Consider the following 13,990-nt stretch of genomic DNA (forward strand, 5'->3'; position numbering starts at 1 on the left):
TAAGAAGGATGAGAAGAATTGGACGCACCATGGAAATAAGGCCTACAAGAGAAGAAATGTAGAGCCCTTGTCTGAATTTTATTTTATTTTATTTTATTTTGTTCTAAGATTAGCCAAGTTATAAATGAACTTTGCATCATATTTTTGAGTTTATCTCATAATAAAAACGGGTTTGCCCCATTTCCTTTCATGATTGAGAAATTGTATATGTTGTGAATGTTTGGGGTTCTGTGTTTGTTGTTAATGGTATTGACAGTGGAAGATGAAGTTAATACGATGAGCAAAAGAAATAGGTTTCTTATGAGAAACATTAGCACCAGATTTCAGTATGTAGTTTCAATTCTACGACCCTCTCGTTAGAATTGAAACTGCAAACGATCATATCAAAGTCATGAATTGAGCCTTTTCATGTTATATTTTAGTGTATAGATTCAATCAATTGTTAAATTACCGAGTGATTATAGAGAGGCAATGGAACTTGTACTAACAGATGGGCCAAGCCACTGTTTATGTGTCTTCTTCCTCACATCAACAATATTTAATTTGATTTTGAATATAAAACTTAATCTATTTTGTCTTTAATATTTATGTATTTTGCTTCAAGTATTCTATGGTGATTGTATTTGTTAAGGGTTTCTTTCAAAATATCATTTTCGATATGCACGATTAATAATGATATTTTAGGAAAGATAATATCTATTTATTACAAATAATTAACTTGTCTAATTTTTTTTAGTATTCACTAACAAACTCTTGGTTGAGATGGTAAGTGATGTCATCCCTGTAAGGAAGAGAATACAAATTTAAATCTTAGAAGTATATTTATCAGAGGATCTTAACCTTAACGATTTTTTGTTTGACAAAGTATTGTTCACCTTCAAATTAATTAATAATAGGAGTTTACCCAAAAATAATAATTTTTTTAATATTCTTAATTAGTTTCTAACTCTTATATTAATTAGGGTGGAGTATATTAGAGTTTGCAAGTTTAAAAGCTCTATTTGATTTTGAACATTAAAACCGTTTGCGATTGCGCAAAGGATCAAATAAGTGTTTTTCTAGCCGAACCACGCATATTACATTGCCTTTTGTAACTCTCTGAATTGATCAAACTCGAGAGCCAGTGCGCCGTCGATCCTCTCTTGTGCCAGAAAGGATCTATTAACCTTTTTTGTTTTGTTATACACACACTCCCTTCTCTTCTAATTTTTAATATAAAAGTTATTTCATATTTAATTTGATCTTAAATATAAAATTTTAATCTATTTTATCTTTTATACTTATCTATTTTTGTTAAAATAGTCATGGTAATTATTTACACGTGTTAATATTTCATTAAATAGTAGTTGTAGCTAATACATATAATTAGCAAGAGTATTTTAGAGAAGGCAATATTTATTTATTACAAATAATCAACTTAGCTAATTTTCTTAATCTACTCAAATTAGTCAACTAATTCTTTATTAATGAATGACTCGAGATAATATATATATAAGGGAATTTGAATTCTAAATCATTATTCACATTTACCGAATTCTTATATTTGAGTTAGACTAGTGGGTTTTGCACATTTAAGTGGAACTCGAAAACAAATGAATAAGCATATTAATTTATGCATTGTCAGTCACCAATTGTAGATTGAATAATAGAATAATTTTGTATGGATAGATGCAAGAAATGGTAGATGCCTATGATAACGAGTAACCAAAAAGATATAAATCTTTCAAGTCTTTAACCGATTTCATTAATTTTTCATCACTTAATTGAAGTTTATTGATTAAATTTCTAAGCCATAGGAGCAAAGGGTGATTGGCCAATTTTTTCCATTCATTTGAATTGAACCATCCACTTCTTTTTAGAGGAATCATTACTAATATCCAATTTATTTAAATTTTTATAATTTTTTTAAATATCAAGAGAGCATTATGCAGATCGTAAATCCATCTCCCCTCTCCTCCCCTCCAATCTCAACAAGATAGAAAGTTAATGTTCCCATCCATCTAGTTAAGCTGGAAAATTACGAACTACCCTGAATTACACAAGCCTAAAGCTTAGGCTACTTTTCAAGTTGGGATTGAAATGTAATCTTTCCAAACTATTATGGGTAAAGAAGTCATAACAGTTGGTATATGTATCTTTTTATTAAAGTAATCATATTCGAGACGCTATCCACATTATGAAAAACTAACTTCTTCTATTAGACTCAATTTTATTGACAACGGTTTTTTAATGTATGGTGCCAAGTCCATTATGTGTTAGGTGCTCCTCATTCCTTTCCTTCATTTGCCACCAAGCATTCAACCCAAATGGCGTCTATCTACCAATTCATTCCAACCCCCCCACCCCACTTTCATGGACGGTGCCTTTTTATAATACGCAAATATTAGAGAGATTAAAAATTAGTAAATGATGACAGGGAACAATAATTATGGGACTTAACAGGTTTAATACAGACAGCTTCCTGGTGAAGTTTTTAGGTCATCTATATCTCCTACGAGATGGTCTGAAAATGATTATCAAAGCCTCATTCAAAATTTGAAACATTCGAAAAGGGGTAGCTATTTTACTTTTAACTGGTAACTAGCTGCCTCCCGAACTCTCTCAAGCTTTGAGCTTGTCATTGTATAATAATTATTTTAAAAAAAAGCCTCATTCGAAAAATTTCTATTCGTGTTAGAGCTTAGTCGTCAAGACATCTTAGTCTGGTCAATGCCAACCGATAAATTTACTTCTCTCTTATGCACATTTATTCGTCTTAATTGTTTTCCTTCCTCAAAGTATGGTTAAAGGAGTCGAGAAAATTTACAATAGGCCAATGATAGTCATGTTGTGGCATCAAAGCTCCCCCGTAAATAAAACGTCATATCTTATGAAGAAAGCTGAAGACAGTAGAAAAAATTACTCCTCCGATCCTCAATCTAAAATTTAATGAAGAATTGATATTAGTCGTATATGTAAAACTTATTTCACATATTTATCAATTTCTTTTATCAAATTTATCTTATTGATATCTCCCAACAATAATCAAATAAGAGAGGGAGCGAGAGAATTAAGAAAGATACTTAAGATATTATTTTAAAAAAATATCATATTAACTAATTTAACTAACATTCTTAATCCACTCAAATTAGCTAATTAGATCATATGTTAAGGATCAGAGACGAATATTTAAGATTTTGCAATATTGCAGATCCCAGCTTTTATTTATTTTGCATATGCTGTAAATGTTTTTCCACAATAGAAGCTTTGGAACAGAAATTTGGAACCCTTCTTGAAGGGTCTCCAAATTAAAAGAAATTAGTTGGATCAGCCAATAATAAAAACAACGTCCCTCCGATCTAAATATAAAAATTGGTTGCCGGATGTACATGGGCCAAACCAAACTAAGATTTATATTTGGGCGTTTGAGCAGCAACCAAACGTGGGATTCACTTAACTTGAAGCGACATTTCGGGCCTATGTCACGACAACAACCCGAGTGACTCTTCCTTAAATAAGAGCATATGAGAACCACCTGTCTATCATTTGGAAAGCTTCTTTAGGTTTAAATGATTGGGCTACATGACCCGCACCCTAATGTAAGAAAGACAGAAAGAGGAGGGTTAGAAGTCAATTTGAATTTGCCCATTTGAATAGATTTGAGAACCAATAAAGAAAAGAAATTAACTAAATGAAACTATGTGGTGAAGATTTTACTTACTTTCACAGCAACATATGTCAAGAAGTACCCATCGTTCTCGTAGATTTGTGTGTATCTGCATTCAGTAATGGAAGGATGATATATGGGACAATATAATATATACAAATATCACAAAGGTTAGGATAATAATAATGGCCATTGATCAATTACCCGGCAACTTGACCATCAACAAACCATGCACGCCAAGGATCAGCTATTTTTAGTTTAAAGATATAATCAATAAACAAAGTAAATTCTTACCTCTCTAATCTGAAGAGCCTTCCTAACATCCTCATTATTTGCCCATTGGTTAACAAGCATGTGGTCATATCCCTACAAGTAAACTCCAAATTAAAAGGAATGTGTCTGTGCCTGTGCAAGCGTACGTATACAGCATTCTGAAGTTTACTTACACGACACCAGAATGCTGAAAGGTTCTGCAACGACTGGAGGATCCCTTCTGATGGATCTTCCAAGAGAATTCTTTCATTGTCATTGGGAGTCGTAATGCAAACAGGTTCCAAAATTTGATTTAGGTATATGTAGCGAATCAGCTGCAAATGAATAGCTTATACACTTAGTTTTTCATATCTATCTAATACTTCTAATGATGGTTGATTAGAAAGAAACTGAGACAAGTGTGAAGGAGATTTATACGAACACGAGAGTATTCCTCATAATCTGAGACACACTTTGTGTTGTTTGGATTTATGTTGAGATAATCACCATTACAACTTGCCTTCATTGACTGCAGAAAAAATATCAAATTTTAGACAAGTAATTCCATGAGACTGATCACTCGACATTGAGTTTTCCAGTGTTAGATGTATCTCATGATTTTCATTATTCCAATTCAATAATTCATTAGTCGAGCTATAATTATAAGCTAATAAAACTAAAAGGATAGAATTATGTTATGCATCTAAAGGTGAAACTCTCTAAAATAGTTCACTTTAACGAAATGTGAAAAACATGCTCATCCTAATCAGTCATATAAGTCCGTGAAGAGAGCTATGATTAATTACTATCACAATTATGGCAAACAAATTTGATCAGATTTGAATGAATGCATGAATAGAATAAAATAACTAAAATAACCTCATAGAGCTCATCCGATATAAGACTCATCTGGTGTGCATAAACAACTTGTGAGTTGGAAGTCAAGAAACGCATCAGTTGCTGGGCTGGCAAGCACAAAACCCTGGGGCCAACTGAGAATCAGTGGAACTTATTTTCATATGCAATATGCCAAAGGAAAGTACTCTATATTAATGGTGCCCAAAAGCAGAAAATTCCCCCCTAGTACCTATGAGACATCGTATTCACCTCTTGTATCATCAATGATTTTAGAGCTGTCTTACAAGAGAATATAGTAACTTTATAAGGCACTAGTCTGGAATATGATGCCTCACAAGGAACCAGAGAGTTTTTTACGGGGTCGGGGGGGGAGGGTAACTCTACACAGAACATTGTGTGCGTTATTTTACTTTGATATTTATGAGCGGATTGCTTCCTTCTCTGTAACCTGCAACTCAAACAAAGCAGAGAAGAAACTTAAAATGGAAAAAAGAATGGCTATAGCTGACCAACTACAGATACAAGTTAAAATATACACTGCCTAACCTTCATATATTTTTTTAACAAGAGGAACAGTTGGCATAGTTGAATACGATCCACCACCGATGTAAAATGGATTTGAGCCAAACTCAGGATGATTAATGAACCACTGCGTTAATTGCAAATCATCAGAAGATAAAGTGCATCATATACATGTATATACGTCATTTATTATGTACTTTCTGATTTGAAAATTAGATACAAGAACCTGGTTAATGAGCAAATCCAATTGTGATAGAGGTTAGAAAGTCTGGCAACAATTCTATGCCAAATGGAAACTTTCGGTGCCAGTCAAGTGTTTGTGAAATTGTAAATGATTTCATATCTAATATTTTTTACCTTCTGTAGAAAATCATATGTATTCTCAATCCACAGCATATCACTGCTATGGTAGCCTTCTTGTGTTTTCGAATAAGAAAATCCTGTGCCAACCGGTAAATCTATGTACATGACATTGAGTACCTGGTAATATAAATCCATATGTGGTCAGTTATGCTTATCTATCAAATGCATGTGCATAATACAATATCTCAAAAGAGAAGTAGCTCTACTAAATGAAAAAGCGAGATAAGTAGTAGTTGCTGTTTCAAAGATCATATCAGTAAGAAATAGAACCAACAAAGTAACTACTAACCACTTAACCAATGATGGCATTAGCGCCCGTGTCAAAGATTGTTTTCCATTGTTTCAATCCAGAAAAAGTTTCAATTAAATATTACTAATTTTGATGTATCAGTAGCAGAAGAATGGCTCTAATATACCTCCTAACAGAAAGAGTCTTTCCAATCTGAGAAAAATTGCTGAAAAAGTTGAGAGATTACAGTTTGCCCTGATATAATTTGTCTTAGAATCATAAAATAGCAACATAATGTCATGATTGTAGCATGAAGAGAAACAAAATAAACAGGGAAAGGAAAAAGAATGGCATTGATGGGAATGGATTATAAAATTGATCCGCAAGACAACACAAATATGGCAAGTTAAATTTAGAAACATCAGGACCTGCGTCCAAGCGTAGGGGTTTAATACAAGTGTTGGAAGAACCCCACTGGAACTGCGGTCAACTGTTACCGGTCCTGCAAGTTGTTAACTAAAAAGTGAGATTCTGATTACAGTATGGAAGGGGAAAGAGTAATAATTGTCCAAATATTTGTCTAGGTTTCCTCTTTTGCGACCCTTAAGGCAATTAATGAAGACATGGAATTACTTGGACGAGCACACGAGATGCAGGAACACCACATATCAGGCAATTTCAAGGGAAAATGCAATTTGGACCTTGAAAAGCCCAATGTAAGAGAGAAATTTGTTCAAGTTTGCATATTGCTTATTTCTCCAAACTTGAAATTCATTATTCAGAGTAAAATTATACTTGACGTCTTGCAGAATGGCAAAAAAAAATCCCAATCAATGTGCAGAGTAAATCACAGCTGATGATGTTTAATCTAATAACTACTTGAATTTATGAAAAATTAACTCTGTTTTCTATTTTCCATTCAACGATTATCTTCTTGTATTTTCACTTTTGAAGCGCAAAAGGTCCGAATCCCACAAAATGTATGTCCCTATTTCATGTGGATCAACATATATATGACTCATTAGCCACAAGGGTAAACAAGACAACCCAGTCAGATTAAGGGATAAAGTTGAATTAATGCATCAAGAAGGGCATTACATTTGGACTCATAATTTAGGGGTATACTTTTGAAATTAAAAATTAAAATGCGTACCATTTTCAAAAAGAAATGCAGAAAGCGCAGAGCAACCAGGGCCTCCAACAAACCAAAGTAAGATTGGATCTTTCGAGGGATTTCTTTGAGACTCCACAAATAAGTAAAATAATTGCACTTCCTCTTCTTCTCCCCACTCCTATGTATCTGCACAATACAGTTAACACGAACATACTCACAATTATATCCTATTTGTGAAATTCTTGTTTGTTCCAATACTAAAAGTTAACAGCCAAGAGAAAAACAACACAAACAAATAAATAAATTAGTGTATGAAACAGTCTCATTCCATTCATGTTATTTTTTTTTTTTTAAAAAAAAAAGATCCTATGTTTCTCCCCAAGCTTGAATTATTTTCATTGTTTTCAATGCAGCTTATTTGGGGAAAAATATTGTCATATTATTCTTTTCATTGAAGCTTTCCATTTTCCAATATTCAAAGGTGCGGATGCATAACATACAGTTACAAGTATAGGCTTAATCTGAAGGGGAGAAAATATCTAGAATTAAAAAAAAAAAAAAGGTAATTTGGGAGGTTTGCCATAATTCAGGAGGGGAATAAAGAATATCATTTTCTTTTAAAGAATTCATAAATGAATAAATGAAAAGGAGCAAATATTCATTTCACAAAAGATGAGGGGGGAAAAAAGCTCACCCAGTTTCAAGTTTGAATGGGAGGTCACCAGAAAAGCCAGGTAAATTCCTGATAACTGAACGTGAAGAAGCCACGAACGGAGCAAGCAGTAGAATGACTAGGATGACATAGCACCATCTCCAACCCGTGGCCATAGTTAGAACACTACCTTTTGTGTGAATTATATAAATTTCATTAAATAATTTGGTGCCCTTATTACGTGATTCGTGTAAAAACAAATTCTCAAGTCTAGTTAACCCAAGGCGTATCTTCAGAGCCTAGGCCTTTTCAAGATTTTGATTCCAAACATAAAACAAATTAATGTTGATGTATGACTTTTAATCCTCAGCAATATTTCAAAAAAGACTGACTATGTTAATTATAACCACATCACTTATTTTGAATTCTATATGAATTAAATATAAATGATGAGTTAAACATCAAGAAAAATAGTTTTAAAAAAAAAATATTTTAAGCGAGGACCCGGTTTTGTGAAAACATAATCATTAAATTATTCAAGTTAAATAACGTCAGCACAACTTTTGCTTTTAAAATTATTTTTAACAAATTTGTTGCGAAATGTCAATATCGAAATATATTCAGGGAACTAAAGATAAAAACATGTAGCAAGGAATTCGAACTAAATAATTTCGCATGAATAGAACTACAACAAAATAGCACTGATCAAAGCAAGAAAAGACGCCGGCGAAAGAGTTCATTCGGACACAAAATCAACTCTATTAGAGATCTGAGTGTGAAGTATCTAACCTTCTCCGTTAGCGCCGCGATTCCGATTATTCCAATGAGTTCTTAATGCAGAGAATCGCCGGTGGTGATAGTGTAGCGGCTGAACAAGCGAGAGCTCAAGCGATGGTTCGCTGATTAGGATGAGGATTCAATGAATGAAATCACTGTTCGTAGAGGAAGAGAAACTGCAGGGTAACGGTGGAGATCTCTAGCCGGAGGCGGAGACGGCAACGAGGAATACCATAAGCCCGAAGCAGAGGGAGAGCTTCAACAGTTAAGCACCTGTGTACGGAAGTCCAAAAAGTGTAAGGCAGAAATTAATCAATGATTCATCCAAGCGTCCTCACGGGCGGCATGCACCACTTATCTCAGCAGCAACCACTGTTTAAGATAAAACTTTCTAATTCATTGTATTTTTTATATTTATTTATTTTTTAAGTAGGTTCTTTTAGTAATAGTAATTACTCAAATTAACCTACTAGTTGTTATATTAACAATTGAAAATAGTATTTTCTTAATATACTCATTCAGTCCTTAATATAAGACCCAATTATTGAGTTAGTTTTAGTTCTAGATATATGATTTATTTCTAATATTTATCAATTTTCTCTAAATTACTCTCGTGGATACTCTCTCGTTCATAATTAAGTAGAAGAGGGAGATGGGGTACTAAAAAAGATGATTATGATGTTTTAAGAAAAACATGTCATCTTTTTTTATAATAAACTAACTTACCTAACTTTCTTAATCTAATCAAATTAGTTAAATAAGTCTTATATTAAAGATTGGAGGAGTATATTCTTATTCTTTTTGATAAGGTCTCACTGGTGACCTATCGGTCACTTACTAATAAGTTTTTCCCATTTCGAACTTGGGATCTTTTGCAGGTGATGAACTAACTTTTTAGCAACTAAAACTAATCTTTTGTTGGCAGCATATTTCTGTTCTACTCTTATTTCTATTCCTATCTCTTTCCTAAAATAAATAACTACTCAAAAATTTCACCAATTTTACACCATTTCTTTTTTATTTAGTACTCCTTTAATTTTAAATATAAGATTTATTTTGTAATATAATTTATACTATAAAATAGATATGATATTTGATATTTAAGACCAGAGGGAGTAATTATTTTTGTAAGGTGAGCGTCGAATTATTATGGTTTTTACTAGTATTGATTCAATTCGTATTTTTATTTTAGTAGTAACATCGATTGGGCCATGATTCAGCTTTGATGAGTTCAAAATTGAATGGTTATCCTGAAATGATTGCATTGGAATTTTGGCCGCTGGGTGCACTCTTTTCTGTGGGCTGCGGTGTGGTGAAAGGTCCAAAATTAATATGTTCATATAGATCTTAAAATTAAAATTATTTTAATAATTATATTTTATAAATGTTTTTATATGTATAGAAATTAATATTTATAATTAAAAATCGTAAACATCCAATATAAAAATACAGTAACATCATCAATATTTTTTCCCACATATAACTTTTTTTTAATTAGAAACAATCCTATTTAAAGTATTGAATTAAATATGGGTGTATTTTTCAGCAAAAATTTAAACTTTAAATTCATACAAGAGACTAACTTTTTTATTAGACTCACCCAGTTGTTGGTCAACCTTTCCTTTTTTCATCTAAAAGATAGAGAAAATCTCTAGGGAAGAGGCCCCCCGGGGGGCAATAATGCAAGAAATCAAAGAAGCTGAATCCTGCGTGACATCGTACGAGGTATCTCTATCTGGTTTCATAATAAGACAAATGGCCAAAGCACGTGAAAAAACGTGAAATTGTGACTTATTGTAACTCAAAAGAGTGTTTGGACGGGGTTTCTTTTCTAACTGACTTATGAAGAAAAAAATTTCTAACTGACTTATCCAACGCAATCTGGATGAACTTTTTTAACTGACTTATAGGAAAATTGTGTAAAGCTTACGATCTAATTAGTTATGTAATTCCATTTACTTTAATTTGAGACCAAATAAATTTTAATTCTTATTCATGTCTGTCCATTATGTATATTTAATTAATTATCTACAATGTATTTTCAAATTTTTCTCGGTAACAAATATTTTTATTCTATAATTTCACAAATAAACATTTATATTTTATTATAATAATTTTATGTGTTTTTTTAAACTATTCTCACATTAAAAATATAAAATTTTAAATACCACTCCATGCCCTTTTCAGTCATTTTACAACTAAACTAATTTTTCTATTACTCATCCAAATAACTTTTAACTTTTTTAACTGACTTTTTAAAAGCACTTATCCAAACATAAATTGTATTACATTAATTGACTTTTATTCTAACTTCAGTTACAAAAGTCAGTTGGGTTATAAGTTAGACTTTTTAAAAGCACTTATCCAAATATAAATTGTATTACATTAGTCTGCATCCTTTGAATATAGGATACCGGAGGGAAAAATCCAAAAACTGACTTTTACTCTAACTTCAGTTACAAAAGTTAGTTGGATTATAAGTTAATTTTACCCAATGCCAATCCAAACATACCCAAAGGCTGCGAGAAGAAGATAATCACCAAACGCAAGAAAGTAAACTTTTTTTTTTTTGAAAAAATGACAAAAAACCATCAAAATAAAAAAAACATTACATATAGAGACCGGTTTGTAAAAATTATTATCAAAACCCATATTAATATTATCATATGTCCTTATTTGCAATTTTTCTATTTCAAAGGTCTTTTTCTCCATTTTTTTCCCTTTTCTTTTAATATGAAAACCATGGATATGCATTATATTAGAAATATAATTTTACAAATAATGAAAACGTATTATGCCTTATCTTTTACGATCTTTGCTTTGGACTCGACCTGCTGGTTTAATGACATTATACTTTGATCAATTTTTTTTTAAAAAAAATATGAGGTTATAAGTTCACGACAAAAAAAGAATCTTTATTTTGTGTGCACAATTTCTTTTGAAAGAAGTGGTGTACATATGATATTTTTTTAAAATTAAATATCAATGTACATGTGTGTATAGGATTGATGGTCATTTTTGTTCCGAATGTCTTTTTTTTTTTTTGAGCACTGGTTCCGAATGTCTTGATGAAGGAATTATATGCATTTAAATTTTTTTGTTCAATTTTATTCCGAAATATAATCATATATTTTCTTCTTTTATGGTTTTCTTCCGAAAAGCTTTTGCTGTAAAAATTACCGTAAGGTGTTAAAAAAAAAATACTCCTCCAATCCTTAATATAGGACTCATTTAACTAATTTGATTAGATTAAGGAAGTTAGATAAGTTAGTTAATTATAAGAACTATGACACATTTTTCCTAAAACACCATAATTATCTTTCTTAATACCCTCTTTCCATTTTCTACTTGATTATGGTTGAGGGAGTATCTATAGGAGTAATTTAGAGAAAATTGATAAATATGAGAAATGGGTCTTATATTTAGAATTAAAACCAACTCAACAATTAGGTTCTATATTAAGGACTGGAGGAGTAATATTGTTAAAATTTAACATTGATCTTTATATAATTTGTTCCATTTCGCTTATCAACTGTATCATTTAATTAGTTCTTTTAATTAAAAGGTGAGGTAACAATGATTTGTAGTTACAAGCAAAATTAAACTTATAAATTTAAGAGAGAATTACAATAAGATCCTAAGTAAGAAAAATAATTAAAAAACAAGTTCCAAAAGTTATTATTCTCACTATAAAATTTGTTATTATAGGTTTTTATTGAGATTTTTTAGTAATTACTACCTCCGGTCCTAATTATAAGACCCAGTTGACTAATTTGAAGAGATTAAGGAAAGAAGTTAAGTTAGTTATTTGTAATAAATAAGTGTTGTCTTTTCTAAAATATCCTTATTAATTAACTATATTGGTTAGGACTATAACTATTAGAGGGATTATTTTGAAAAAAAAAATGCATAAATATGAGAGACAAAGTGGATTAGGGTCTTATAATTAGGACTAAAATAAAAGTCAAACAAAATCTTATATTAAAGAGCGGAGGTAGTATTTTTTTCTGTGCAACTTGATTGTAATTCCTTCTAAATTTAACTAGGCAAAGGGACGCCGCATATGACCGGGGAAAGCCAGGTTGACCAATCTTATCCTTGAACATTTTTTTTGAAAACACATTACAAAATAGGGAAAATTAATTTGTCTTATCCTTATACTTTTACCAAATTTTGAATCAGCTACTTACAGTTTTATTTAATTTTGTTCCATCCTTATTGTTTACCCTGTTATCCGCGCCTGTTTGCAAAACGTGTATACGCCAAGTGTATGAAATAGGATAAAGTCAGATGTATACATAAGGCGTGCCCCGCCAAAAGTTCCATGAAATAGGATTCTTTCGCCAAGTGTATGAAATAATTTAATTAAAATGTCTCTCTTCTTTCTTATTATAAACTTTAAATAACTAATTTACAAATGACAAAAAAAACCAGTTAAAATTAATTAGAAATAATAAATATGTTAGAAATATATTTTGTTTTCAAATATTTCTCTGGTCATATTTATGAGGTAGAGAGGAAAGACAATTTTTAGTCCTGTACTAAGAAATTTTTTTTGTATAGATACATAATTTTATCTTTCATTTATTATTGTGTTGATTTTGACTACATGAAATATAACATATATTAAACAAAGATAAAATTAAAAAAGTTATCAAATTTTAAATAAAAGTTAATAAAATTTAAATTTTTTTTTAGTCGTGTGAAACATGTTGTAAATAACTTATAAATACAACTAGAAAAATATGCCCTTATAACAAATAAGAAAAAAGATAAAAGATAATGTGTGGGAAAATGTGATAAGAGAGAAATAATTAAAAGCAACATTAAAAAAATGCATTAAATGTTAAAGCATACCCAAATCGAAACTTATAAAATGGACCAAAATCCTTTTCAAATTTAGAGTTTATAAATAAGACCAGATGGAGTAGTTATCTTAATTAAGATTAGTATTACTTGTGGTTATTAATATAAGACTCTATTGATTAATTTAAACAAACTAAGAAAATTAGTAAATTAATTTAAAGTATTTATACTTATCATTTTTTTAAATTAATTTGCCTTACTTATAAGTTGATATAATCTAATACTATCTCCAGTTTTTAATAGAAGAATTTGTTTGACTTTTATTTTGGTCCTAAATATAATACTCTAATCCACTTTTTTTTTTTTATATTTATCCATTTTTTCTAAGTCAGTTTTTATAACAATGATAATTTTAGCCAATATACTTCATTAATAAGAATATTTTAGGAAAGACAATACCTATCTATTATAAATAACTAACTTAACTAATTTTCTTAATTTATTCAAATTAACCCATTAACTCTTATACTAAGTACGGAGTAGTAATATACATAAATATTTTAAAGATATTATATATGTTATAATAAAGTAATTTAATAATTTTTTTTAATTTCTACATTATTACCTCTTATTGTGATTATAAGATGGGAAAATGACAATAAAATACTACTTGAATTCCAAAAAGACAAATAAGGCACCTGAATAAGCAAAGTGACAAATAGGGCACTGGGTACCAATCTGGAATTCATATTTTCGGCCAAAAGACCAAAA

The 13,990-nt window shown here is 30.6% G+C and overlaps 1 long non-coding RNA gene and 1 pseudogene across 1 annotated transcript; both read right to left on the bottom strand.

Moving 5' to 3' along the window:
• Positions 1-3,180: 3,180 nt before the first annotated feature.
• Positions 3,181-7,151, bottom strand: LOC114759004 (serine carboxypeptidase-like 18; annotated as a pseudogene).
• A 4-nt stretch (positions 7,152-7,155) lies between these two features.
• Positions 7,156-8,736, bottom strand: LOC114759005 (uncharacterized). Its single transcript, XR_003741872.1, has 3 exons — positions 8,426-8,736; positions 7,679-7,822; positions 7,156-7,170 (listed from the first exon to the last, which is right to left on the bottom strand). It is a non-coding gene; the product is annotated as an uncharacterized LOC114759005 (long non-coding RNA).
• Positions 8,737-13,990: the final 5,254 nt, after the last annotated feature.

Source organism: Neltuma alba, unplaced genomic scaffold (assembly GCF_004799145.2).
Source record: "Neltuma alba isolate B1F8T4 unplaced genomic scaffold, ASM479914v2 tig00010779_pilon, whole genome shotgun sequence".
NCBI lineage: Eukaryota > Viridiplantae > Streptophyta > Magnoliopsida > Fabales > Fabaceae > Neltuma > Neltuma alba.